This window comes from Lolium perenne, chromosome 2 (genome assembly GCF_019359855.2).
Source record: "Lolium perenne isolate Kyuss_39 chromosome 2, Kyuss_2.0, whole genome shotgun sequence".
Classification (NCBI taxonomy): domain Eukaryota; kingdom Viridiplantae; phylum Streptophyta; class Magnoliopsida; order Poales; family Poaceae; genus Lolium; species Lolium perenne.
The window spans coordinates 101,793,580-101,818,531 of NC_067245.2; the positions used below are offsets into that span (position 1 = coordinate 101,793,580).

General features: G+C 48.7%; 46 pseudogenes; all 46 read left to right on the forward strand.

The window, feature by feature from the left end:
- Positions 1–923: 923 nt before the first annotated feature.
- Positions 924–1,039, forward strand: LOC139837145 (5S ribosomal RNA; annotated as a pseudogene).
- Positions 1,040–2,122: 1,083 nt separating this feature from the next.
- On the forward strand, positions 2,123–2,235 carry LOC139837155 (5S ribosomal RNA; annotated as a pseudogene).
- A 184-nt stretch (positions 2,236–2,419) lies between these two features.
- Positions 2,420–2,537, forward strand: LOC139837086 (5S ribosomal RNA; annotated as a pseudogene).
- A 180-nt stretch (positions 2,538–2,717) lies between these two features.
- On the forward strand, positions 2,718–2,835 carry LOC139837178 (5S ribosomal RNA; annotated as a pseudogene).
- A 182-nt stretch (positions 2,836–3,017) lies between these two features.
- LOC139837099 (5S ribosomal RNA) lies at positions 3,018–3,131 on the forward strand (annotated as a pseudogene).
- Positions 3,132–3,609: 478 nt separating this feature from the next.
- On the forward strand, positions 3,610–3,725 carry LOC139837192 (5S ribosomal RNA; annotated as a pseudogene).
- Positions 3,726–4,509: 784 nt separating this feature from the next.
- LOC139837180 (5S ribosomal RNA) lies at positions 4,510–4,624 on the forward strand (annotated as a pseudogene).
- Positions 4,625–5,404: 780 nt separating this feature from the next.
- Positions 5,405–5,521, forward strand: LOC139837081 (5S ribosomal RNA; annotated as a pseudogene).
- A 482-nt stretch (positions 5,522–6,003) lies between these two features.
- Positions 6,004–6,118, forward strand: LOC139837177 (5S ribosomal RNA; annotated as a pseudogene).
- A 186-nt stretch (positions 6,119–6,304) lies between these two features.
- Positions 6,305–6,419, forward strand: LOC139837170 (5S ribosomal RNA; annotated as a pseudogene).
- A 182-nt stretch (positions 6,420–6,601) lies between these two features.
- On the forward strand, positions 6,602–6,718 carry LOC139837058 (5S ribosomal RNA; annotated as a pseudogene).
- Positions 6,719–6,901: 183 nt separating this feature from the next.
- On the forward strand, positions 6,902–7,016 carry LOC139837184 (5S ribosomal RNA; annotated as a pseudogene).
- Positions 7,017–7,200: 184 nt separating this feature from the next.
- Positions 7,201–7,319, forward strand: LOC139837139 (5S ribosomal RNA; annotated as a pseudogene).
- A 185-nt stretch (positions 7,320–7,504) lies between these two features.
- LOC139837143 (5S ribosomal RNA) lies at positions 7,505–7,621 on the forward strand (annotated as a pseudogene).
- Positions 7,622–7,807: 186 nt separating this feature from the next.
- LOC139837195 (5S ribosomal RNA) lies at positions 7,808–7,925 on the forward strand (annotated as a pseudogene).
- A 782-nt stretch (positions 7,926–8,707) lies between these two features.
- LOC139837076 (5S ribosomal RNA) lies at positions 8,708–8,823 on the forward strand (annotated as a pseudogene).
- Positions 8,824–9,006: 183 nt separating this feature from the next.
- LOC139837205 (5S ribosomal RNA) lies at positions 9,007–9,119 on the forward strand (annotated as a pseudogene).
- A 183-nt stretch (positions 9,120–9,302) lies between these two features.
- On the forward strand, positions 9,303–9,420 carry LOC139837105 (5S ribosomal RNA; annotated as a pseudogene).
- A 182-nt stretch (positions 9,421–9,602) lies between these two features.
- On the forward strand, positions 9,603–9,720 carry LOC139837138 (5S ribosomal RNA; annotated as a pseudogene).
- A 185-nt stretch (positions 9,721–9,905) lies between these two features.
- LOC139837213 (5S ribosomal RNA) lies at positions 9,906–10,020 on the forward strand (annotated as a pseudogene).
- Positions 10,021–10,503: 483 nt separating this feature from the next.
- Positions 10,504–10,622, forward strand: LOC139836975 (5S ribosomal RNA; annotated as a pseudogene).
- Positions 10,623–10,805: 183 nt separating this feature from the next.
- On the forward strand, positions 10,806–10,923 carry LOC139837198 (5S ribosomal RNA; annotated as a pseudogene).
- A 481-nt stretch (positions 10,924–11,404) lies between these two features.
- On the forward strand, positions 11,405–11,522 carry LOC139837199 (5S ribosomal RNA; annotated as a pseudogene).
- Positions 11,523–12,591: 1,069 nt separating this feature from the next.
- On the forward strand, positions 12,592–12,708 carry LOC139837134 (5S ribosomal RNA; annotated as a pseudogene).
- Positions 12,709–13,186: 478 nt separating this feature from the next.
- LOC139837212 (5S ribosomal RNA) lies at positions 13,187–13,298 on the forward strand (annotated as a pseudogene).
- Positions 13,299–13,481: 183 nt separating this feature from the next.
- Positions 13,482–13,595, forward strand: LOC139837100 (5S ribosomal RNA; annotated as a pseudogene).
- Positions 13,596–13,781: 186 nt separating this feature from the next.
- LOC139837172 (5S ribosomal RNA) lies at positions 13,782–13,896 on the forward strand (annotated as a pseudogene).
- Positions 13,897–14,080: 184 nt separating this feature from the next.
- Positions 14,081–14,198, forward strand: LOC139836971 (5S ribosomal RNA; annotated as a pseudogene).
- Positions 14,199–14,382: 184 nt separating this feature from the next.
- LOC139837183 (5S ribosomal RNA) lies at positions 14,383–14,497 on the forward strand (annotated as a pseudogene).
- A 185-nt stretch (positions 14,498–14,682) lies between these two features.
- LOC139837202 (5S ribosomal RNA) lies at positions 14,683–14,798 on the forward strand (annotated as a pseudogene).
- Positions 14,799–14,982: 184 nt separating this feature from the next.
- LOC139837151 (5S ribosomal RNA) lies at positions 14,983–15,096 on the forward strand (annotated as a pseudogene).
- Positions 15,097–15,278: 182 nt separating this feature from the next.
- LOC139837150 (5S ribosomal RNA) lies at positions 15,279–15,394 on the forward strand (annotated as a pseudogene).
- Positions 15,395–15,578: 184 nt separating this feature from the next.
- On the forward strand, positions 15,579–15,691 carry LOC139837209 (5S ribosomal RNA; annotated as a pseudogene).
- A 778-nt stretch (positions 15,692–16,469) lies between these two features.
- On the forward strand, positions 16,470–16,584 carry LOC139837162 (5S ribosomal RNA; annotated as a pseudogene).
- Positions 16,585–16,770: 186 nt separating this feature from the next.
- On the forward strand, positions 16,771–16,884 carry LOC139837215 (5S ribosomal RNA; annotated as a pseudogene).
- A 488-nt stretch (positions 16,885–17,372) lies between these two features.
- On the forward strand, positions 17,373–17,488 carry LOC139837214 (5S ribosomal RNA; annotated as a pseudogene).
- Positions 17,489–17,971: 483 nt separating this feature from the next.
- On the forward strand, positions 17,972–18,084 carry LOC139837141 (5S ribosomal RNA; annotated as a pseudogene).
- A 1,077-nt stretch (positions 18,085–19,161) lies between these two features.
- On the forward strand, positions 19,162–19,275 carry LOC139837194 (5S ribosomal RNA; annotated as a pseudogene).
- A 182-nt stretch (positions 19,276–19,457) lies between these two features.
- Positions 19,458–19,572, forward strand: LOC139837186 (5S ribosomal RNA; annotated as a pseudogene).
- A 771-nt stretch (positions 19,573–20,343) lies between these two features.
- On the forward strand, positions 20,344–20,459 carry LOC139837188 (5S ribosomal RNA; annotated as a pseudogene).
- A 185-nt stretch (positions 20,460–20,644) lies between these two features.
- On the forward strand, positions 20,645–20,762 carry LOC139837169 (5S ribosomal RNA; annotated as a pseudogene).
- A 776-nt stretch (positions 20,763–21,538) lies between these two features.
- LOC139837176 (5S ribosomal RNA) lies at positions 21,539–21,653 on the forward strand (annotated as a pseudogene).
- Positions 21,654–21,835: 182 nt separating this feature from the next.
- Positions 21,836–21,951, forward strand: LOC139837153 (5S ribosomal RNA; annotated as a pseudogene).
- Positions 21,952–23,918: 1,967 nt separating this feature from the next.
- On the forward strand, positions 23,919–24,033 carry LOC139837163 (5S ribosomal RNA; annotated as a pseudogene).
- Positions 24,034–24,217: 184 nt separating this feature from the next.
- Positions 24,218–24,333, forward strand: LOC139837206 (5S ribosomal RNA; annotated as a pseudogene).
- A 474-nt stretch (positions 24,334–24,807) lies between these two features.
- On the forward strand, positions 24,808–24,921 carry LOC139837189 (5S ribosomal RNA; annotated as a pseudogene).
- The last annotated feature ends 31 nt before the right edge of the window (positions 24,922–24,952 follow it).

The following is a 24,952-nucleotide window of genomic DNA, read 5'->3' on the forward strand; positions in this document are numbered from 1 at the left end:
TAACATGTCGGATGCGATCATACCAAAGACTAAAGCACCGGATCCCATCGAACCTGGTTAAGCGTGTTTGGGCTTAGAGTAGTACTAGGATGGGTGACCTCCTCGGGAAGTCCTCGTGTTGCATCCTCCTTTTTTGCGTCACGCCGGCGACATTCATGGTGAAGTTAGGAGACGATATTTTTTGCGGGCACTGCGTGCTCGGCTATTGGTGATGGGAAACGGTGGTGCGGATGAAAAGAGGATGGACATGGTACAAAATAGAGCAGATAAAGAGCGGGAGGAGCAAGCATAAGGGAAAATGAGTGCATAACATGCTCGGATGCGATCATACCAAAGACTAAAGCTACCGGATCCCATCAATCAAGTTAAGCGTGCTTGGGCGAGAGTAGTACTAGGATGGGTGACCTCCTGGAAGTCCTCGTGTTGCATCCCTCCTTTTTGCGCCACGCCGACATTCATGGTGAAGTTAGGACGATATTTTTTTGCGGCACTCGTGGTTTCGCTATCATTGTGATGGGAAACGGTGGTGCGGATGAAAAAGAGGATGGACATGGTACAAAATAGAGCAGACAAAGAGCGGGAGGAGCAAGCATAAGGGAAAATGAGTGCATAACATGTCTGATCCGAACATACCAAAGACTAAAGCACCGGATCCCATCGTAACCTGGTTAAGCGTGTTTGGGCGAGTAGTACTAGGATGGGTGACCTCTCGGGAAGTCCTCGTGTTGCATCCCTCCTTTTTTTGCGCCACGCGGCGACATTCATGGTGAAGTTAGGACGATATTTTTTTATGGCACTCGTGTCTCGCTGCTATTGATGGGAAACGGTGAAAGTGATGAAAAAGAGGATGGACATGGTACAAAATAGAGCAGCATAAAGAGCGGGAGGAGCAAGCATAAGGGAAAATGAGTGCATAACATGTTTGATGCGATCATACAAGCACTAAAGCACCGGATCCCATCGTAACTCCGGGTTAAGCGTGCTTGGGCGAGAGTAGTACTAGGATGGTGACCTCCGGGAAGTCCTCGTGTTGCATCCCTCCTTTTTGCGCCACGCGGCGACATTCATGGTGAAGTTAGGACGATATTTTTTTATGCGGGCACTCGTGTTCTGGCTATTGGTGATGGGAAACGGTGGTGCTGATGAAAAAGAGGATGGACATGGTACAAAATAGAGCGTATAAAGAGCTGGAGGAGCAAGCATAAGGGAAAATGAGTGCATAACATGTTTGATGCGATCATACCAAAGACTAAAGCACCGGATCCCATCGTAATCCAAGTTAAGCGATGCTTAAGTAGAGTAGTACTAGGATGGTGACCTCCTGGGAAGTCCTCGTGTTGCATCCTCCTTTTACGCCACGCGGCGACATTCATGGTGAAGTTAGGACGATATTTTTTTGCTGCACTGCGTTCTCGCTATTGGTGATGGGAAACGGTGCGATGAAAAAGAGGATGGACATGGTACAAAATAGAGCAGATAAAGAGCGTGGAGGAGCAAGCATAAGGGAAAATGAGTGCATAACATGCTCGGATGCGATCATACCAAGACTAAAGCACCGGATCCCATCAACTCCGCGTTGCGTGCTTGAAGTAGAGTAGTACTAGGATGGGTGACCTCCGGGAAGTCCTCGTGTTGCATCCTCCTTTTTTGCGCCACGCTACGACATTCATGGTGAAGTTAGGACGATATTTTTTTATGCACTCGTGCTCGGCTATTGGTGCTGGGACACGGTGGTGCGGATGAAAAAGAGGATGGACATGGTACAAAATAGAGCATAAAGAGCTGGAGGAGCAAGCATAAGGGAAAATGAGTGCATAACATGTCGGATGCGATCATACCAAGATTAAAGCACCGGATCCCATCAACTCAAGTTAAGCGTGTTTAAGTAGAGTAGTACTAGGATGGGTGACCTCCTGGGAAGTCCTCTGTTGCATCCTCCTTTTGCGCCACGCGCGACATTCATGGTGAAGTTAGGACGATATTTTTTTGCGGCACTTCGTGCTCTCGCTATTGGTGATGGGAAACGGTGGTGCGGATGAAAAAGAGGATGGACATGGTACAAAATAGAGCAGATAAAGAGCGGGAGGAGCAAGCATAAGGGAAAATGAGTGCATAACATGTCGGATGCGATCATACCAAGACTAAAGCACCGGATCCCATCAATCCGGTTAAGCGTGCTTGGGCGAGAGTAGTACTAGGATGGGTGACCTCCTGGAAGTCCTCGTGTTGCATCCCTCCTTTTTTGCGCCACGCGCGACATTCATGGTGAAGTTAGGACGATATTTTTTCGGGCACTCGTGCTCGGCTATTGGTGATGGGAAACGGTGGTGCTGGATGAAAAGAGGATGGACATGGTACAAAATAGAGCAGATAAAGAGCGGAGGAGCAAGCATAAGGGAAAATGAGTGCATAACATGTCGGATGCGATCATACCAAAGACTAAAGCACCGGATCCCATCGAACTCCGGTTAAGCGTGCTTGGGCGAGAGTAGTACTAGGATGGGTGACCTCCTCGGGAAGTCCTCGTGTTGCATCCCTCCTTTTGCGCCACGCCGCGACATTCATGGTGAAGTTAGGACGATATTTTTTTGGCACTCGTGTTCGCTATTGGTGATGGGAAACGGTGGTGCGGATGAAAAAGAGGATGGACATGGTACAAAATAGAGCAGATAAAGAGCGGAGGAGCAAGCATAAGGAAAATGAGTGCATAACATGTCGGATGCGATCATACCAAAGACTAAAGCACCGATCCCATCGTAACTCCGGTTAAGCGTGCTTGGGCGAGAGTAGTACTAGGATGGGTGACCTCTCTGGGAAGTCCTCGTGTTGCATCCCTCCTTTTGCGCCACGCGGCGACATTCATGGTGAAGTTAGGACGATATTTTTTTGCGGCACTCGTGCTCGGCTATTGGTGATGGGAAACGGTGGCGGATGAAAAAGAGGATGGACATGGTACAAAATAGAGCAGATAAAGAGCGGAGGAGCAAGCATAAGGGAAAATGAGTGCATAACATGTCGGATGCGATCATACCAAGACTAAAGCACCGGATCCCATCAACTCCGGTTAAGCGTGCTTGGGCGAGAGTAGTACTAGGATGGGTGACCTCCTGGAAGTCCTCGTGTTGCATCCTCCTTTTGCGCCACGCGCGACATTCATGGTGAAGTTAGGACGATATTTTTTTGCGGCACCGTGCTCGCTATTGGTGATGGGAAACGGTGGTGCGGATGAAAAAGAGGATGGACATGGTACAAAATAGAGCAGATAAAGAGCTGGAGGAGCAAGCATAAGGGAAAATGAGTGCATAACATGTTTGATGCGATCATACCAAAGACTAAAGCACCGGATCCCATCAACTCCGGTTAAGCGTGCTTGGGTAGAGTAGTACTAGGATGGGTGACCTCCTGAAGTCCTCGTGTTGCATCCCTCCTTTTTGCGCCACGCGCGACATTCATGGTGAAGTTAGGACGATATTTTTTGCGGCACTCGTGCTTCGCTATTGGTGATGGGAAACGGTGGTGCTGATGAAAAAGAGGATGGACATGGTACAAAATAGAGCAGATAAAGAGCGGGAGGAGCAAGCATAAGGGAAAATGAGTGCATAACATGTTTGATGCGATCATACCAAAGACTAAAGCACCGATCCCATCGTAACTCCGGTTAAGCGTGCTTGGGCGAGAGTAGTACTAGGATGGGTGACCTCCGGGAAGTCCTCGTGTTGCATCCCTCCTTTATGCGCCACGCGCGACATTCATGGTGAAGTTAGGACGATATTTTTTTATGCACTCGTGCTCGCTATTGGTGATGGGAAACGGTGGTGCGATGAAAAAGAGGATGGACATGGTACAAAATAGAGCAGATAAAGAGCGGGAGGAGCAAGCATAAGGGAAAATGAGTGCATAACATGTTCGATGCGATCATACCAAAGACTAAAGCACCGGATCCCATCGTAACTCCTGGTTAAGCGTGCTTGAAGTAGAGTAGTACTAGGATGGGTGACCTCCGGGAAGTCCTCGTGTTGCATCCTCCTTTTTGCGCCACGCGCGACATTCATGGTGAAGTTAGGACGATATTTTTTTGCGGGCACTCGTGCTCGCTATTGGTGATGGGAAACGGTGGTGCGGATGAAAAAGAGGATGGACATGGTACAAAATAGAGCAGATAAAGAGCGGGAGGAGCAAGCATAAGGGAAAATGAGTGCATAACATGTCGGATGCGATCATACCAAAGACTAAAGCACCGATCCCATCGTAACTCCGGTTAAGCGTGCTTGGGCAGAGTAGTACTAGGATGGGTGACCTCCTGGAAGTCCTCGTGTTGCATCCTCCTTTTGCGCCACGCGGCGACATTCATGGTGAAGTTAGGACGATATTTTTTTGCGGCACTCGTGTTCTTCGCTATTGGTGATGGGAAACGGTGGTGCGATGAAAAAGAGGATGGACATGGTACAAAATAGAGCAGATAAAGAGCGGGAGGAGCAAGCATAAGGGAAAATGAGTGCATAACATGTCGGATGCGATCATACCAAAGACTAAAGCACCGGATCCCATCAACTCAAGTTAAGCGTGCTTGGGCGAGAGTAGTACTAGGATGGGTGACCTCCGGGAAGTCCTCGTGTTGCATCCCTCCTTTTGCGCCACGCGCGACATTCATGGTGAAGTTAGGACGATATTTTTTTGCGGCACCGTGCTCGCTATTGGTGATGGGAAACGGTGGTGCGGATGAAAAAGAGGATGGACATGGTACAAAATAGAGCAGACAAAGAGCGGGAGGAGCAAGCATAAGGGAAAATGAGTGCATAACATGTCGGATGCGATCATACCAAGACTAAAGCACCGGATCCCACTCAACTCGGGTTAAGCGTGCTTAAGTAGAGTAGTACTAGGATGGGTGACCTCCTGGAAGTCCTCGTGTTGCATCCTCCTTTTTTGCGCCACGCGGCGACATTCATGGTGAAGTTAGGACGATATTTTTTGCGGGCACTCGTGCTCGCTATTGGTGATGGGAAACGGTGGTGCGGATGAAAAAGAGGATGGACATGGTACAAAATAGAGCAGATAAAGAGCGGGAGGAGCAAGCATAAGGGAAAATGAGTGCATAACATGTCGGATGCGATCATACCAAAGACTAAAGCACCGGATCCCATCGTAACTCCTGGTTAAGCGTGCTTGGGCAGAGTAGTACTAGGATGGGTGACCTCCGGGAAGTCCTCGTGTTGCATCCTCCTTTTTGCGCCACGCGGCGACATTCATGGTGAAGTTAGGACGATATTTTTTTATGCACTCGTGCTCGCTATTGGTGATGGGAAACGGTGGTGCGGATGAAAAAGAGGATGGACATGGTACAAAATAGAGCAGACAAAGAGCGGAGGAGCAAGCATAAGGGAAAATGAGTGCATAACATGTCGGATGCGATCATACCAAAGACTAAAGCACCGGATCCCATCGAACTCCGGGTTAAGCGTGCTTGGGCGAGAGTAGTACTAGGATGGGTGACCTCCTGGAAGTCCTCGTGTTGCATCCTCCTTTTGCGCCACGCGCGACATTCATGGTGAAGTTAGGACGATATTTTTTTGCTGCACTCGTGCTCGCTATTGGTGATGGGAAACGGTGGTGCGGATGAAAAAGAGGATGGACATGGTACAAAATAGAGCAGACAAAGAGCTGGAGGAGCAAGCATAACGGAAAATGAGTGCATAACATGTCGGTTGCGATCATACCAAAGACTAAAGCACCGGATCCCATCGAACTGGTTAAGCGTGCTTAAGCGAGAGTAGTACTAGGATGGGTGACCTCCTCGGGAAGTCCTCGTGTTGCATCCTCCTTTTTTGCGCCACGCCGCGACATTCATGGTGAAGTTAGGACGATATTTTTTGCGGGCACTCGTGCTCGCTATTGGTGATGGGAAACGGTGGTGCGGATGAAAAAGAGGATGGACATGGTACAAAATAGAGCAGATAAAGAGCGGAGGAGCAAGCATAAGGGAAAATGAGTGCATAACATGTCGGATGCGATCATACCAGATTAAAGCACCGGATCCCATCGTAACTCCGGTTAAGCGTGCTTGGGTAGAGTAGTACTAGGATGGGTGACCTCCTGGGAAGTCCTCGTGTTGCATCCTCCTTTTTTGCGCCACGCGCGACATTCATGGTGAAGTTAGGACGATATTTTTTTGCGGGCACTCGTGCTCGCTTATTGGTGATGGGAAACGGTGGTGCGATGAAAAAGAGGATGGACATGGTACAAAATAGAGCAAGATAAAGAGCTGGAGGAGCAAGCATAAGGGAAAATGAGTGCATAACATGTCGGATGCGATCATACCAAAGACTAAAGCACCGGATCCCATCAACTCCGGTTAAGCGTGCTTGGGCGAGAGTAGTACTAGGATGGGTGACCTCCGGGAAGTCCTCGTGTTGCATCCTCCTTTTGCGCCACGCGCACATTCATGGTGAAGTTAGGACGATATTTTTTTATGGCACTCGTGTTTCGCTATTGGTGATGGGAAACGGTGGTGCGGATGAAAAAGAGGATGGATATGGTACAAAATAGAGCAGACAACGAGCGGGAGGAGCAAGCATAAGGGAAAATGAGTGCATAACATGTCGGATGCGATCATACCAAAGACTAAAGCACCGGATCCCATCGAACTCCGGTTAAGCGTGCTTGGGCTAGAGTAGTACTAGGATGGGTGACCTCCTGGGAAGTCCTCGTGTTGCATCCTCCTTTTTGCGCCACGCGGCGACATTCATGGTGAAGTTAGGACGATATTTTTTTGCGGCACTCGTGCTCGCTATTGGTGATGGGAAACGGTGGTGCGGATGAAAAAGAGGATGGACATGGTACAAAATAGAGCAGACAAAGAGCGGAGGAGCAAGCATAAGGGAAAATGAGTGCATAACATGTCGGATGTGATCATACCAAAGACTAAAGCACCGATCCCATCAACTCCGGTTAAGCGTGCTTGGGCGAGAGTAGTACTAGGATGGGTGACCTCTCGGGAAGTCCTCGTGTTGCATCCTCCTTTTTTGCGCCACGCCGCGACATTCATGGTGAAGTTAGGACGATATTTTTTTGCGCACTCGTGCTCGGCTATTGGTGATGGGAAACGGTGGTGCGGATGAAAAAGAGGATGGACATGGTACAAAATAGAGCAGATAAAGAGCGGGAGGAGCAAGCATAAGGAAAATGAGTGCATAACATGTCGGATGCGATCATACCAAAGACTAAAGCACCGGATCCCATCGTAACTCCGGTTAAGCGTGCTTGGGCGAGAGTAGTACTAGGATGGGTGACCTCCTCGGGAAGTCCTCGTGTTGCATCCTCCTTTTTTGCGCCACGCGGCGACATTCATGGTGAAGTTAGGACGATATTTTTTTGCGGCACTCGTGCTCGCTATTGGTGATGGGAAACGGTGGTGCGGATGAAAAAGAGGATGGACATGGTACAAAATAGAGCAGATAAAGAGCGGGAGGAGCAAGCATAAGGGAAAATGAGTGCATAACATGTCGGATGCGATCATACCAAAGATTAAAGCACCGGATCCCATCGTAACTCCGGTTAAGCGTGCTTGGGCGAGAGTAGTACTAGGATGGGTGACCTCCGGGAAGTCCTCGTGTTGCATCCCTCCTTTTGCGCCACGCGCGACATTCATGGTGAAGTTAGGACGATATTTTTTTGCGGGCACTCGTGTCTCGCCTATTGGTGATGGGAAACGGTGGTGCTGATGAAAAAGAGGATGGACATGGTACAAAATAGAGCAGATAAAGAGCGGGAGGAGCAAGCATAAGGGAAAATGAGTGCATAACATGTCTAATGCGATCATACCAAGACTAAAGCACCGATCCCATCGTAACTCCGGTTAAGCGTGCTTTGGGCGAGAGTAGTACTAGGATGGGTGACCTCCTCGGGAAGTCCTCGTGTTGCATCCCTCCTTTTTTTGCGCGCCACGCGCGACATTCATGGTGAAGTTAGGACGATATTTTTTTGCGGGCACTCGTGCTCGGCTATTGGTGATGGGAAACGGTGGTGGATGAAAAAGAGGATGGACATGGTACAAAATAGAGCAGATAAAGAGCGGGAGGAGCAAGCATAAGGGAAAATGAGTGCATAACATGTCTGATGCGATCATACCAAAGACTAAAGCACCGGATCCCATCAACTCCGGTTAAGCGTGCTTGAAGTAGAGTAGTACTAGGATGGGTGACCTCCGGGAAGTCCTCGTGTTGCATCCCTCCTTTTTTGCGCCACGCGGCGACATTCATGGTGAAGTTAGGACGATATTTTTTTATGGCACTCGTGCTCGCTATTGGTGATGGGAAACGGTGGTGCGGATGAAAAAGAGGATGGACATGGTACAAAATAGAGCAGACAAAGAGCGGGAGGAGCAAGCATAAGGGAAAATGAGTGCATAACATGTCGGATGACATCATACCAAAGACTAAAGCACCGGATCCCATCAACTCCGGTTAAGCGTGCTTGGGCGAGAGTAGTACTAGGATGGGTGACCTCCGGAAGTCCTCGTGTTGCATCCTCCTTTTGCGCCACGCCATGACATTCATGGTGAAGTTAGGACGATATTTTTTTATGCACTCGTGCTCGCTATTGGTGATGGGAAACGGTGGTGGATGAAAAAGAGGATGGACATGGTACAAAATAGAGCAGATAAAGAGCGGAGGAGCAAGCATAAGGGAAAATGAGTGCATAACATGTCGGATGCGATCATACCAAAGACTAAAGCACCGGATCCCATCGAACTCCGGTTAAGCGTGCTTGGGCGAGAGTAGTACTAGGATGGGTGACCTCCTGGAAGTCCTCGTGTTGCATCCCTCCTTTTGCGCCACGCGGCGACATTCATGGTGAAGTTAGGACGATATTTTTTTGCGGCACTCGTGCTCGCTATTGGTGATGGGAAACGGTGGTGCGGATGAAAAAGAGGATGGACATGGTACAAAATAGAGCAGATAAAGAGCGGAGGAGCAAGCATAAGGGAAAATGAGTGCATAACATGTTTGATGCGATCATACCAAGACTAAAGCACCGGATCCCATCAACTCCGGTTAAGCGTGCTTGGGCAGAGTAGTACTAGGATGGGTGACCTCCGGGAAGTCCTCGTGTTGCATCCTCCTTTTGCGCCACGCGGCGACATTCATGGTGAAGTTAGGACGATATTTTTTTGCGGCACTCGTGCTCGCTATTGGTGATGGGAAACGGTGGAAAGTGATGAAAAAGAGGATGGACATGGTACAAAATAGAGCAGATAAAGAGCGGAGGAGCAAGCATAAGGGAAAATGAGTGCATAACATGTCGGATGCGATCATACCAAAGACTAAAGCACCGGATCCCATCGTAACTCCGGTTAAGCGTGCTTTGGGCGAGAGTAGTACTAGGATGGGTGACCTCCTGGAAGTCCTCGTGTTGCATCCTCCTTTTGCGCCACGCGCGACATTCATGGTGAAGTTAGGACGATATTTTTTTGCGCACTCGTGTTTCGCTATTGGTGATGGGAAACGGTGGTGCGGATGAAAAAGAGGATGGACATGGTACAAAATAGAGCAGTATAAAGAGCGGAGGAGCAAGCATAAGGGAAAATGAGTGCATAACATGTCGGATGCGATCATACCAAAGACTAAAGCACCGGATCCCATCGTAACTCCGGGTTAAGCGTGCTTGGGCGAGAGTAGTACTAGGATGGGTGACCTCCGGGAAGTCCTCGTGTTGCATCCTCCTTTTTGCGCCACGCCGCGACATTCATGGTGAAGTTAGGACGATATTTTTTTGCGCACTCGTGCTCAAGCTATTGGTGATGGGAAACGGTGGTGCGGATGAAAAAGAGGATGGACATGGTACAAAATAGAGCGCATAAAGAGCGGGAGGAGCAAGCATAAGGGAAAATGAGTGCATAACATGTCGGATGCGATCATACCAAAGACTAAAGCACCGGATCCCATCGTAACTGGTTAAGCGTGCTTGGGCGAGAGTAGTACTAGGATGGGTGACCTCCGGGAAGTCCTCGTGTTGCATCCTCCTTTTGCGCCACGCCGCGACATTCATGGTGAAGTTAGGACGATATTTTTTTGCGGCACTCGTGCTCGGCTATTGGTGATGGGAAACGGTGGTGCTGATGAAAAAGAGGATGGACATGGTACAAAATAGAGCGTATTAAAGAGCGGGAGGAGCAAGCATAAGGGAAAATGAGTGCATAACATGTCGGATGCGATCATACCAAAGACTAAAGCAACCGGATCCCATCAACTCCGGTTAAGCGTGCTTGGGCGAGTAGTACTAGGATGGTGACCTCCGGGAAGTCCTCGTGTTGCATCCTCCTTTTTTACGCCACGCTGCGACATTCATGGTGAAGTTAGGACGATATTTTTTTGCGGCACTCGTGCTCGCTATTGGTGATGGGAAACGGTGGTGCGGATGAAAAAGAGGATGGACATGGTACAAAATAGAGCGTATAAAGAGCGGGAGGAGCAAGCATAAGGGAAAATGAGTGCATAACATGTCGGATGCGATCATACCAAGCACTAAAGCACCGGATCCCATCGTAACTCCGGTTAAGCGTGCTTGGGCGAGAGTAGTACTAGGATGGGTGACCTCCTGGGGAAGTCCTCGTGTTGCATCCTCCTTTTTTGCGCCACGCGCGACATTCATGGTGAAGTTAGACGATATTTTTTTATGGGCACTGTGTTTCGCTATTGGTGATGGGAAACGGTGGTGCGATGAAAAAGAGGATGGACATGGTACAAAATAGAGCAGATAAAGAGCGGGAGGAGCAAGCATAAGGGAAAATGAGTGCATAACATGTCGGATGCGATCATACCAAAGACTAAAGCACCGGATCCCATCGTAACTCCGGTTAAGCGTGCTTGAAGTAGAGTAGTACTAGGATGGGTGACCTCCTGGGAAGTCCTCGTGTTGCATCCTCCTTTTTTGCGCCACGCGCGACATTCATGGTGAAGTTAGGACGATATTTTTTTGCGGCACTCGTGTTTCGCTATTGGTGATGGGAAACGGTGGTGCTGATGAAAAAGAGGATGGACATGGTACAAAATAGAGCAGATAAAGAGCGGAGGAGCAAGCATAAGGGAAAATGAGTGCATAACATGTTTGATGCGATCATACCAAAGACTAAAGCACCGGATCCCATCAACCTGGTTAAGCGTGCTTGGGCAGAGTAGTACTAGGATGGGTGACCTCCGGGAAGTCCTCGTGTTGCATCCCTCCTTTTGCGCCACGCGGCGACATTCATGGTGAAGTTAGGACGATATTTTTTTGCGGCACTCGTGCTCGGCTATTGGTGATGGGAAACGGTGGTGCGGATGAAAAAGAGGATGGACATGGTACAAAATAGAGCAGATAAAGAGCGGAGGAGCAAGCATAAGGGAAAATGAGTGCATAACATGTCGGATGCGATCATACCAAAGACTAAAGCACCGGATCCCATCGTAACTCCGGTTAAGCGTGCTTGAAGTAGAGTAGTACTAGGATGGGTGACCTCCTGGGAAGTCCTCGTGTTGCATCCTCCTTTTTTGCGCCACGCGCGACATTCATGGTGAAGTTAGGACGATATTTTTTTATGGCACTCGTGCTCGCTATTGGTGATGGGAAACGGTGAAAGTGATGAAAAGAGGATGGACATGGTACAAAATAGAGCAGATAAAGAGCGGGAGGAGCAAGCATAAGGGAAAATGAGTGCATAACATGTCGGATGCGATCATACCAAAGATTAAAGCACCGGATCCCATCAACTCGTTAAGCGTGCTTGGGCAGAGTAGTACTAGGATGGGTGACCTCCGAAGTCCTCGTGTTGCATCCTCCTTTTTGCGCCACGCGGCGACATTCATGGTGAAGTTAGGACGATATTTTTTTGCGGCACTCGTGCTCGGCTATTGGTGATGGGAAACGGTGGTGCGGATGAAAAAGAGGATGGACATGGTACAAAATAGAGCGCATAAAGAGCTGGAGGAGCAAGCATAAGGGAAAATGAGTGCATAACATGTCGGATGCGATCATACCAAAGACTAAAGCACCGGATCCCATCAACTCCGGTTAAGCGTGCTTGGGCGAGTAGTACTAGGATGGGTGACCTGGGAAGTCCTCGTGTTGCATCCTCCTTTTTTGCGCCACGCGCGACATTCATGGTGAAGTTAGGACGATATTTTTTTGCGGCACTCGTGCTCGGCTATTGGTGATGGGAAACGGTGGTGCGGATGAAAAAGAGGATGGACATGGTACAAAATAGAGCAGATAAAGAGCGGGAGGAGCAAGCATAAGGGAAAATGAGTGCATAACATGTCGGATGCGATCATACCAAAGACTAAAGCACCGGATCCCATCAACTCCGTTAAGCGTGCTTGGGCGAGAGTAGTACTAGGATGGTGACCTCCTGGAAGTCCTCGTGTTGCATCCTCCTTTTGCGCCACGCGGCGACATTCATGGTGAAGTTAGGACGATATTTTTTGCGGCACTCGTGCTCGCTATTGGTGATGGGAAACGGTGGCAGTGATGAAAAAGAGGATGGACATGGTACAAAATAGAGCAGCATAAAGAGCGGAGGAGCAAGCATAAGGGAAAATGAGTGCATAACATGTCGGATGCGATCATACCAAAGACTAAAGCACCGGATCCCATCGTAACTCCGGTTAAGCGTGCTTGGGCGAGAGTAGTACTAGGATGGGTGACCTCCGGGAAGTCCTCGTGTTGCATCCTCCTTTTGCGCCACGCGCGACATTCATGGTGAAGTTAGGACGATATTTTTTTGCGGCACTCGTGTTTCCGCTATTGGTGATGGGAAACGGTGGTGCGGATGAAAAAGAGGATGGACATGGTACAAAATAGAGCAGATAAAGAGCGGAGGAGCAAGCATAAGGGAAAATGAGTGCATAACATGTCGGATGCGATCATACCAAAGACTAAAGCACCGATCCCATCAACTCCGGTTAAGCGTGCTTAAGTAGAGTAGTACTAGGATGGGTGACCTCCTGAAGTCCTCGTGTTGCATCCTCCTTTTTGCGCCACGCGCGCGACATTCATGGTGAAGTTAGGACGATATTTTTTTGCGGCACTCGTGCTCGCTATTGGTGATGGGAAACGGTGGTGGATGAAAAAGAGGATGGACATGGTACAAAATAGAGCAGATAAAGAGCGGGAGGAGCAAGCATAAGGGAAAATGAGTGCATAACATGTCTGATGTGATCATACCAAGACTAAAGCACCGGATCCCATCGTAACTCCGGTTAAGCGTGTTTGGGCAGAGTAGTACTAGGATGGGTGACCTCGAAGTCCTCGTGTTGCATCCCTCCTTTTTGCGCCACGCGGCGACATTCATGGTGAAGTTAGGACGATATTTTTTTGCGCACTCGTGCTCGCTATTGGTGATGGGAAACGGTGGTGCGGATGAAAAAGAGGATGGACATGGTACAAAATAGAGCAGATAAAGAGCGGAGGAGCAAGCATAAGGGAAAATGAGTGCATAACATGTCGGATGCGATCATACCAAGACTAAAGCACCGGATCCCATCAACTCCGGTTAAGCGTGCTTGGGCGAGAGTAGTACTAGGATGGGTGACCTCCTGGAAGTCCTCGTGTTGCATCCTCCTTTTTTGCGCCACGCCATACATTCATGGTGAAGTTAGGACGATATTTTTTTATGCTGCACTCGTGCTCGCTATTGGTGATGGGAAACGGTGGTGCGGATGAAAAAGAGGATGGACATGGTACAAAATAGAGCAGATAAAGAGCGGGAGGAGCAAGCATAAGGGAAAATGAGTGCATAACATGTCGGATGTGATCATACCAAGACTAAAGCACCGGATCCCATCAACTCTGGTTAAGCGTGCTTGGGCGAGAGTAGTACTAGGATGGGTGACCTCCGGGAAGTCCTCGTGGTTGCATCCTCCTTTTTTTGCGCCACGCGCGACATTCATGGTGAAGTTAGACGATATTTTTTTATGCGCACTCGTGCTCGCTATTGGTGATGGGAAACGGTGGTGCGGATGAAAAAGAGGATGGACATGGTACAAAATAGAGCAGATAAAGAGCGGAGGAGCAAGCATAAGGGAAAATGAGTGCATAACATGTCGGATGCGATCATACCAAGCACTAAAGCACCGGATCCCATCGTAACTCCGGTTAAGCGTGCTTGGGCTAGAGTAGTACTAGGATGGGTGACCTCCCGGGAAGTCCTCGTGTTGCATCCTCCTTTTTTGCGCCACGCGCGACATTCATGGTGAAGTTAGGACGATATTTTTTTGCGGCACTCGTGCTCGGCTATTGGTGATGGGAAACGGTGGTGCGGATGAAAAAGAGGATGGACATGGTACAAAATAGAGCAGATAAAGAGCGGAGGAGCAAGCATAAGGGAAAATGAGTGCATAACATGTCGGATGCGATCATACCAGACTAAAGCAACCGGATCCCATCGTAACTCCGTTAAGCGTGCTTGGGCGAGAGTAGTACTAGGATGGGTGACCTCCGGGAAGTCCTCGTGTTGCATCCCTCCTTTTTTGCGCCACGCCGACATTCATGGTGAAGTTAGGACGATATTTTTTTGCGCACTCGTGCTCGGCTATTGGTGATGGGAAACGGTGGTGCGGATGAAAAAGAGGATGGACATGGTACAAAATAGAGCAGATAAAGAGCGTGGAGGAGCAAGCATAAGGGAAAATGAGTGCATAACATGTCTGATGCGATCATACCAAAGCACTAAAGCACCGGATCCCATCGTAATCTGGTTAAGCGTGCTTGGGCGAGTAGTACTAGGATGGGTGACCTCCGGGAAGTCCTCGTGGTTGCATCCCTCCTTTTTTGCGCCACGCGCGACATTCATGGTGAAGTTAGGACGATATTTTTTTGCGGCACTCGTGCTCGCTATTGGTGATGGGAAACGGTGGTGCGATGAAAAAGAGGATGGACATGGTACAAAATAGAGCAGATAAAGAGCGGGAGGAGCAAGCATAAGGGAAAATGAGTGCATAACATGTCGGATGCGATCATACCAAGACTAAAGCACCGGATCCCATCAACTCCGGTTAAGCGTGCTTGGGCAGAGTAGTACTAGGATGGGTGACCTCCTGGGAAGTCCTCGTGTTGCATCCTCCTTTTGCGCCACGCTACGACATTCATGGTGAAGTTAGACGATATTTTTTTATGGGCACTCGTGTTCGCTATTGGTGATGGGAAACGGTGGTGCGGATGAAAAAGAGGATGGACATGGTACAAAATAGAGCAGATAAAGAGCGGAGGAGCAAGCATAAGGGAAAATGAGTGCATAACATGTCGGATGCGATCATACCAAAGCACTAAAGCACCGGATCCCATCAACTCCGGTTAAGCGTGCATGGGCAGAGTAGTACTAGGATGGGTGACCTCCTGGGAAGTCCTCGTGTTGCATCCTCCTTTTTGCGCCACGCGGCGACATTCATGGTGAAGTTAGGACGATATTTTTTTGCGGCACTCGTGCTCGCTATTGGTGATGGGAAACGGTGGTGCGGATGAAAAAGAGGATGGACATGGTACAAAATAGAGCAGATAAAGAGCTGGAGGAGCAAGCATAAGGGAAAATGAGTGCATAACATGTCGGATGTGATCATACCAAAGACTAAAGCACCGGATCCCATCAACTCCGGTTAAGCGTGCTTGGGCGAGTAGTACTAGGATGGGTGACCTCCTGGAAGTCCTCGTGTTGCATCCTCCTTTTTTGCGCCACGCGCGACATTCATGGTGAAGTTAGACGATATTTTTTTGCGGCACTCGTGTTTCGCTATTGGTGATGGGAAACGGTGGTGCTGATGAAAAAGAGGATGGACATGGTACAAAATAGAGCAGATAAAGAGCTGGAGGAGCAAGCATAAGGGAAAATGAGTGCATAACATGTCGGATGTGATCATACCAAAGACTAAAGCACCGGATCCCATCGAACTGGTTAAGCGTGCTTGGGCGTAGAGTAGTACTAGGATGGGTGACTCTCCGGAAGTCCTCGTGTTGCATCCCTCCTTTTTTGCGCCACGCCGCGACATTCATGGTGAAGTTAGGACGATATTTTTTGCGGCACTCGTGTTTCGCTATTGGTGATGGGAAACGGTGGTGCGGATGAAAAAGAGGATGGACATGGTACAAAATAGAGCAGATAAAGAGCGGAGGAGCAAGCATAAGGGAAAATGAGTGCATAACATGTCGGATGTGATCATACCAAGACTAAAGCACCGATCCCATCAACTCCGGTTAAGCGTGCTTAAGCGAGAGTAGTACTAGGATGGGTGACCTCCGGAAGTCCTCGTGTTGCATCCTCCTTTTTGCGCCACGCGCGACATTCATGGTGAAGTTAGGACGATATTTTTTTGGGCACTCGTGCTCGCTATTGGTGATGGGAAACGGTGGTGCGGATGAAAAAGAGGATGGACATGGTACAAAATAGAGCAGATAAAGAGCTGGAGGAGCAAGCATAAGGGAAAATGAGTGCATAACATGTCGGATGCGATCATACCAAAGACTAAAGCACCGGATCCCATCAACTCCGGTTAAGCGTGCTTGGGCGAGAGTAGTACTAGGATGGGTGACCTCCGGGAAGTCCTCGTGTTGCATCCCTCCTTTTTTGCGCCACGCAAGTACATTCATGGTGAAGTTAGGACGATATTTTTTTATGGCACTCGTGCTCGCTATTGGTGATGGGAAACGGTGGTGCGGATGAAAAAGAGGATGGACATGGTACAAAATAGAGCAGACAAAGAGCGGGAGGAGCAAGCATAAGGGAAAATGAGTGCATAACATGTCGGATGCGATCATACCAAAGACTAAAGCACCGGATCCCATCAACTCCGGTTAAGCGTGCTTGGGCAGAGTAGTACTAGGATGGGTGACCTCCTGGAAGTCCTCGTGTTGCATCCTCCTTTTTTGCGCCACGCCGCGTACATTCATGGTGAAGTTAGGACGATATTTTTTTGCGGCACTCGTGGCTCGCTATTGGTGATGGGAAACGGTGGTGCGGATGAAAAAGAGGATGGACATGGTACAAAATAGAGCAGATAAAGAGCTGGAGGAGCAAGCATAAGGGAAAATGAGTGCATAACATGTCGGATGTGATCATACCAAAGACTAAAGCACCGATCCCATCGTAACTCCGGTTAAGCGTGCTTGGGCGTAGAGTAGTACTAGGATGGGTGACCTCCGGAAGTCCTCGTGTTGCATCCTCCTTTTTTGCGCCACGCCGCGACATTCATGGTGAAGTTAGGACGATATTTTTTTGCGGGCACTCGTGTCTCGCTATTGGTGATGGGAAACGGTGGTGCGATGAAAAAGAGGATGGACATGGTACAAAATAGAGCAGATAAAGAGCGGAGGAGCAAGCATAAGGGAAAATGAGTGCATAACATGTCGGATGTGATCATACCAAAGACTAAAGCACCGGATCCCATCGTAACTCCTGGTTAAGCGTGCTTGGGCGAGTAGTACTAGGATGGTGACCTCCTGGGAAGTCCTCGTGTTGCATCCTCCTTTTTTGCGCCACGCCGCGACATTCATGGTGAAGTTAGGACGATATTTTTTTATGGCACTCGTGTTCGGATATTGGTGATGGGAAACGGTGGTGCGGATGAAAAAGAGGATGGACATGGTACAAAATAGAGCGCATAAAGAGCGGGAGGAGCAAGCATAAGGGAAAATGAGTGCATAACATGTCGGATGTGATCATACCAAGACTAAAGCACCGGATCCCATCGTAACTCAAGTTAAGCGTGCTTGGGCGAGTAGTACTAGGATGGGTGACCTCCGAAGTCCTCGTGTTGCATCCTCCTTTTTTTGCGCCACGCGCGACATTCATGGTGAAGTTAGGACGATATTTTTTTATGCGCACTCGTGCTCGCTATTGGTGATGGGAAACGTGGTGCGGATGAAAAAGAGGATGGACATGGTACAAAATAGAGCAGCATAAAGAGCGGAGGAGCAAGCATAAGGGAAAATGAGTGCATAACATGTCGGATGCGATCATACCAGCACTAAAGCACCGGATCCCATCAACTCCGGTTAAGCGTGCTTGGGCAGAGTAGTACTAGGATGGGTGACCTCCGGGAAGTCCTCGTGTTGCATCCTCCTTTTTGCGCCACGCCGCGACATTCATGGTGAAGTTAGGACGATATTTTTTTGCGGGCACTCGTGCTCGGCTATTGGTGATGGGAAACGGTGGTGCGATGAAAAAGAGGATGGACATGGTACAAAATAGAGCAGATAAAGAGCGGAGGAGCAAGCATAAGGGAAAATGAGTGCATAACATGTCGGATGTGATCATACCAAAGACTAAAGCACCGGATCCCATCAACTCCGGTTAAGCGTGTTTGGGCAGAGTAGTACTAGGATGGGTGACCTCCTGAAGTCCTCGTGTTGCATCCTCCTTTTTTGCGCCACGCCGCGACATTCATGGTGAAGTTAGGACGATATTTTTTATGCACTCGTGTCGCTATTGGTGATGGGAAACGGTAAAGCTGATGAAAAAGAGGATGGACATGGTACAAAATAGAGCAGATAAAGAGCGGAGGAGCAAGCATAAGGGAAAATGAGTGCATAACATGTCGGATGCGATCATACCAAAGACTAAAGCACCGATCCCATCGTAATCAAGTTAAGCGTGCTTGAAGTAGAGTAGTACTAGGATGGGTGACCTCCGGGAAGTCCTCGTGTTGCATCCTCCTTTTTTGCGCCACGCCGCGACATTCATGGTGAAGTTAGGACGATATTTTTTTATGCACTCGTGTTCTCGCTATTGGTGATGGGAAACGGTGGTGCGATGAAAAAGAGGATGGACATGGTACAAAATAGAGCAGATAAAGAGCGGGAGGAGCAAGCATAAGGGAAAATGAGTGCATAACATGTCGGATGCGATCATACCAAAGACTAAAGCACCGGATCCCATCGTAACTCTGGTTAAGCGTGCTTAAGTAGAGTAGTACTAGGATGGGTGACCTCCGGGAAGTCCTCGTGTTGCATCCTCCTTTTTTGCGCCACGCGCGACATTCATGGTGAAGTTAGGACGATATTTTTTTAAGCGGCACTCGTGCTCGCTATTGGTGATGGGAAACGGTGGTGCGATGAAAAAGAGGATGGACATGGTACAAAATAGAGCGATAAAGAGCGGAGGAGCAAGCATAAGGGAAAATGAGTGCATAACATGTCGGATGCGATCATACCAAAGCACTAAAGCACCGGATCCCATCGTAACTCCGGTTAAGCGTGCTTGGGCGAGTAGTACTAGGATGGGTGACCTCGAAGTCCTCGTGGTTGCATCCTCCTTTTGCGCCACGCCGCGACATTCATGGTGAAGTTAGGACGATATTTTTTTGCGGCACTCGTGCTCGCTATTGGTGATGGGAAACGGTGGTGCGGATGAAAAAGAGGATGGACATGGTACAAAATAGAGCGTATAAAGAGCGGAGGAGCAAGCATAAGGGAAAATGAGTGCATAACATGTCGGATGCGATCATACCAAAGACTAAAGCACCGGATCCCATCGTAACTCCGGTTAAGCGTGCTTGGGCGAGTAGTACTAGGATGGGTGACCTCCGGGAAGTCCTCGTGTTGCATCCTCCTTTTTATGCGCCACGCCGCGACATTCATGGTGAAGTTAGGACGATATTTTTTTATGGCACTCGTGCTCGCTATTGGTGATGGGAAACGGTGGTGCGGATGAAAAAGAGGATGGACATGGTACAAAATAGAGCAGCATAAAGAGCTGGAGGAGCAAGCATAAGGGAAAATGAGTGCATAACATGTCGGATGTGATCATACCAAGACTAAAGCAATCGGATCCCATCGTAATCCGGTTAAGCGTGCTTGGGCAGAGTAGTACTAGGATGGGTGACCTCCTGGAAGTCCTCGTGTTGCATCCTCCTTTTTGCGCCACGCGCGACATTCATGGTGAAGTTAGGACGATATTTTTTTGCGGCACTCGTGCTCGCTATTGGTGATGGGAAACGGTGGTGCGGATGAAAAAGAGGATGGACATGGTACAAAATAGAGCATAAAGAGCGGAGGAGCAAGCATAAGGGAAAATGAGTGCATAACATGTCGGATGCGATCATACCAAGACTAAAGCAACCGGATCCCATCGTAATCCGGTTAAGCGTGCTTGGGCGAGTAGTACTAGGATGGTGACCTGGAAGTCCTCGTGGTTGCATCCTCCTTTTGCGCCACGCGCGACATTCATGGTGAAGTTAGGACGATATTTTTTTATGCACTCGTGCTCGCTATTGGTGATGGGAAACGGTGGTGGATGAAAAAGAGGATGGACATGGTACAAAATAGAGCAGACAAAGAGCGGAGGAGCAAGCATAAGGGAAAATGAGTGCATAACATGTCGGATGCGATCATACCAAAGACTAAAGCACCGGATCCCATCGTAACTCGGTTAAGCGTGCTTGGGCGAGAGTAGTACTAGGATGGGTGACCTCCTGGAAGTCCTCGTGTTGCATCCTCCTTTTTTGCGCCACGCCGCGACATTCATGGTGAAGTTAGGACGATATTTTTTTGCGGCACTCGTGCTCGCTATTGGTGATGGGAAACGGTGGTGCGGATGAAAAAGAGGATGGACATGGTACAAAATAGAGCAGATAAAGAGCTGGAGGAGCAAGCATAAGGGAAAATGAGTGCATAACATGTCGGATGCGATCATACCAAAGACTAAAGCACCGGATCCCATCGTAACTCCTGGTTAAGCGTGCTTGGGCGAGAGTAGTACTAGGATGGGTGACCTCCGGGAAGTCCTCGTGTTGCATCCTCCTTTTTGCGCCACGCCGAGCATTCATGGTGAAGTTAGGACGATATTTTTTTATGCACTCGTGCTCGCTATTGGTGATGGGAAACGGTGGTGCTGATGAAAAAGAGGATGGACATGGTACAAAATAGAGCAGATAAAGAGCGGGAGGAGCAAGCATAAGGGAAAATGAGTGCATAACATGTTTGATGCGATCATACCAAAGACTAAAGCACCGATCCCATCGTAACTCCGGTTAAGCGTGGCTTAAGTAGAGTAGTACTAGGATGGGTGACCTCCGGGAAGTCCTCGTGTTGCATCCTCCTTTTGCGCCACGCCGCGACATTCATGGTGAAGTTAGGACGATATTTTTTTATGGCACTCGTGTTCGCTATTGGTGATGGGAAACGGTGGTGCGGATGAAAAAGAGGATGGACATGGTACAAAATAGAGCAGATAAAGAGCGGAGGAGCAAGCATAAGGGAAAATGAGTGCATAACATGTCGGATGCGATCATACCAAAGACTAAAGCACCGGATCCCATCAACTCAAGTTAAGCGTGCTTGAAGTAGAGTAGTACTAGGATGGGTGACCTCCTGAAGTCCTCGTGTTGCATCCTCCTTTTGCGCCACGCGCGACATTCATGGTGAAGTTAGACGATATTTTTTTATGGGCACTCGTGCTCGCTATTGGTGATGGGAAACGGTGGTGCGGATGAAAAAGAGGATGGACATGGTACAAAATAGAGCAGATAAAGAGCGGGAGGAGCAAGCATAAGGGAAAATGAGTGCATAACATGTTTGATGCGATCATACCAAGACTAAAGCACCGGATCCCATCGTAACTCTGGTTAAGCGTGCTTGGGCGAGAGTAGTACTAGGATGGTGACCTCCTGGAAGTCCTCGTGTTGCATCCCTCCTTTTTTGCGCCACGCCGACATTCATGGTGAAGTTAGGACGATATTTTTTGCGGCACTCGTGCTCGCTATTGGTGATGGGAAACGGTGGTGCGATGAAAAAGAGGATGGACATGGTACAAAATAGAGCAGATAAAGAGCTGGAGGAGCAAGCATAAGGGAAAATGAGTGCATAACATGTCGGATGCGATCATACCAAAGACTAAAGCACCGGATCCCATCGTAACTCCGGTTAAGCGTGCTTGGGCGAGAGTAGTACTAGGATGGGTGACCTCCGGAAGTCCTCGTGTTGCATCCTCCTTTTGCGCCACGCCGCGACATATCATGGTGAAGTTAGGACGATATTTTTTTGCGGGCACTCGTGTTCGCTATTGGTGATGGGAAACGGTGGTGCGGATGAAAAAGAGGATGGACATGGTACAAAATAGAGCAGATAAAGAGCGAGGAGCAAGCATAAGGGAAAATGAGTGCATAACATGTCGGATGCGATCATACCAGACTAAAGCACCGGATCCCATCGTAATCAAGTTAAGCGTGCTTGGGCTTAGAGTAGTACTAGGATGGGTGACCTCCTGGAAGTCCTCGTGTTGCATCCTCCTTTTTTGCGCCACGCGCGACATTCATGGTGAAGTTAGACGATATTTTTTTATGCGGCACTCGTGCTCGCTATTGGTGATGGGAAACGGTGGAAGCTGATGAAAAAGAGGATGGACATGGTACAAAATAGAGCAGATAAAGAGCGGAGGAGCAAGCATAAGGGAAAATGAGTGCATAACATGTTTGATGTGATCATACCAAAGACTAAAGCACCGGATCCCATCGTAACTCCGGTTAAGCGTGCTTGAAGTAGAGTAGTACTAGGATGGGTGACCTCCTCGGGAAGTCCTCGTGTTGCATCCTCCTTTTTGCGCCACGCGGCGACATTCATGGTGAAGTTAGGACGATATTTTTTTGCGCACTCGTGCTCGCTATTGGTGATGGGAAACGGTGGTGCTGATGAAAAAGAGGATGGACATGGTACAAAATAGAGCGTATAAAGAGCGGAGGAGCAAGCATAAGGGAAAATGAGTGCATAACATGTCGGATGCGATCATACCAAAGACTAAAGCACCGGATCCCATCGTAATCTGGTTAAGCGTGCTTGGGCCAGTAGTACTAGGATGGGTGACCTCCGGGAAGTCCTCGTGTTGCATCCTCCTTTTTGCGCCACGCCGCGACATTCATGGTGAAGTTAGGACGATATTTTTTTATGCGGCACTCGTGTTTCGGCTATTGGTGATGGGAAACGGTGGTGGATGAAAAAGAGGATGGACATGGTACAAAATAGAGCAGATAAAGAGCTGGAGGAGCAAGCATAAGGGAAAATGAGTGCATAACATGTCGGATGTGATCATACCAAAGACTAAAGCACCGATCCCATCAACTCCGGTTAAGCGTGCTTGGGCGAGTAGTACTAGGATGGGTGACCTCCTGGAAGTCCTCGTGTTGCATCCTCCTTTTGCGCCACGCCGCGACATTCATGGTGAAGTTAGACGATATTTTTTTGCGGCACTCGTGTTCGCTATTGGTGATGGGAAACGGTGGTGCGGATGAAAAAGAGGATGGACATGGTACAAAATAGAGCAGATAAAGAGCGGAGGAGCAAGCATAAGGGAAAATGAGTGCATAACATGTTTGATGTGATCATACCAAAGACTAAAGCACCGATCCCATCGTAATCTGGTTAAGCGTGCGAAGTAGAGTAGTACTAGGATGGGTGACCTCCGAAGTCCTCGTGTTGCATCCTCCTTTTTTAGCCACGCGCGACATTCATGGTGAAGTTAGGACGATATTTTTTTATGCACTCGTGTTTCGCTATTGGTGATGGGAAACGGTGGCGCCGGATGAAAAAGAGGATGGACATGGTACAAAATAGAGCAGATAAAGAGCGGAGGAGCAAGCATAAGGGAAAATGAGTGCATAACATGTCGGATGCGATCATACCAAAGACTAAAGCACCGGATCCCATCAACTCCGGTTAAGCGTGCTTGGGCGAGAGTAGTACTAGGATGGTGACCTCGAAGTCCTCGTGGTTGCATCCCTCCTTTTGCGCCACGCGGCGACATTCATGGTGAAGTTAGGACGATATTTTTTTGCGGCACTCGTGCTCGCTATTGGTGATGGGAAACGTGGAAAGCGATGAAAAAGAGGATGGACATGGTACAAAATAGAGCAGACAAAGAGCGGGAGGAGCAAGCATAAGGGAAAATGAGTGCATAACATGCCGGATGCGATCATACCAAAGACTAAAGCACCGGATCCCATCAACTCCGGTTAAGCGTGCTTGGGCGAGAGTAGTACTAGGATGGGTGACCTCCGGGAAGTCCTCGTGTTGCATCCCTCCTTTTTTGCGCCACGCTGCGACATTCATGGTGAAGTTAGGACGATATTTTTTTGGCACTCGTGTTCGCTATTGGTGATGGGAAACGGTGGTGCTGATGAAAAAGAGGATGGACATGGTACAAAATAGAGCAGCATAAAGAGCGGAGGAGCAAGCATAAGGGAAAATGAGTGCATAACATGTCGGATGCGATCATACTCAAAGATTAAAGCACCGGATCCCATCGTAACTCCGGTTAAGCGTGCTTGGGCGAGTAGTACTAGGATGGGTGACCTCCTGGAAGTCCTCGTGTTGCATCCCTCCTTATGCGCCACGCCGCGACATATCATGGTGAAGTTAGGACGATATTTTTTTATGCACTCGTGCTCGCTATTGGTGATGGGAAACGGTATGGATGAAAAAGAGGATGGACATGGTACAAAATAGAGCAGATAAAGAGCGGAGGAGCAAGCATAAGGGAAAATGAGTGCATAACATGTCGGATGCGATCATACCAAAGACTAAAGCACCGGATCCCATCGTAATCCGGTTAAGCGTGTTTGGCAGAGTAGTACTAGGATGGGTGACCTCCGAAGTCCTCGTGTTGCATCCTCCTTTTTTGCGCCACGCGCTTACATTCATGGTGAAGTTAGACGATATTTTTTTATGCACTCGTGTTTCGCTATTGGTGATGGGAAACGGTGGTGCGATGAAAAAGAGGATGGACATGGTACAAAATAGAGCAGATAAAGAGCGGAGGAGCAAGTATAAGGGAAAATGAGTGCATAATATGTTTGATGCGATCATACCAAAGACTAAAGCACCGATCCCATCAATTCGGTTAAGCGTGCTTGGGCGAGAGTAGTACTAGGATGGGTGACCTCCTGGGAAGTCCTCGTGTTGCATCCTCCTTTTTTGCGCCACGCCACATTCATGGTGA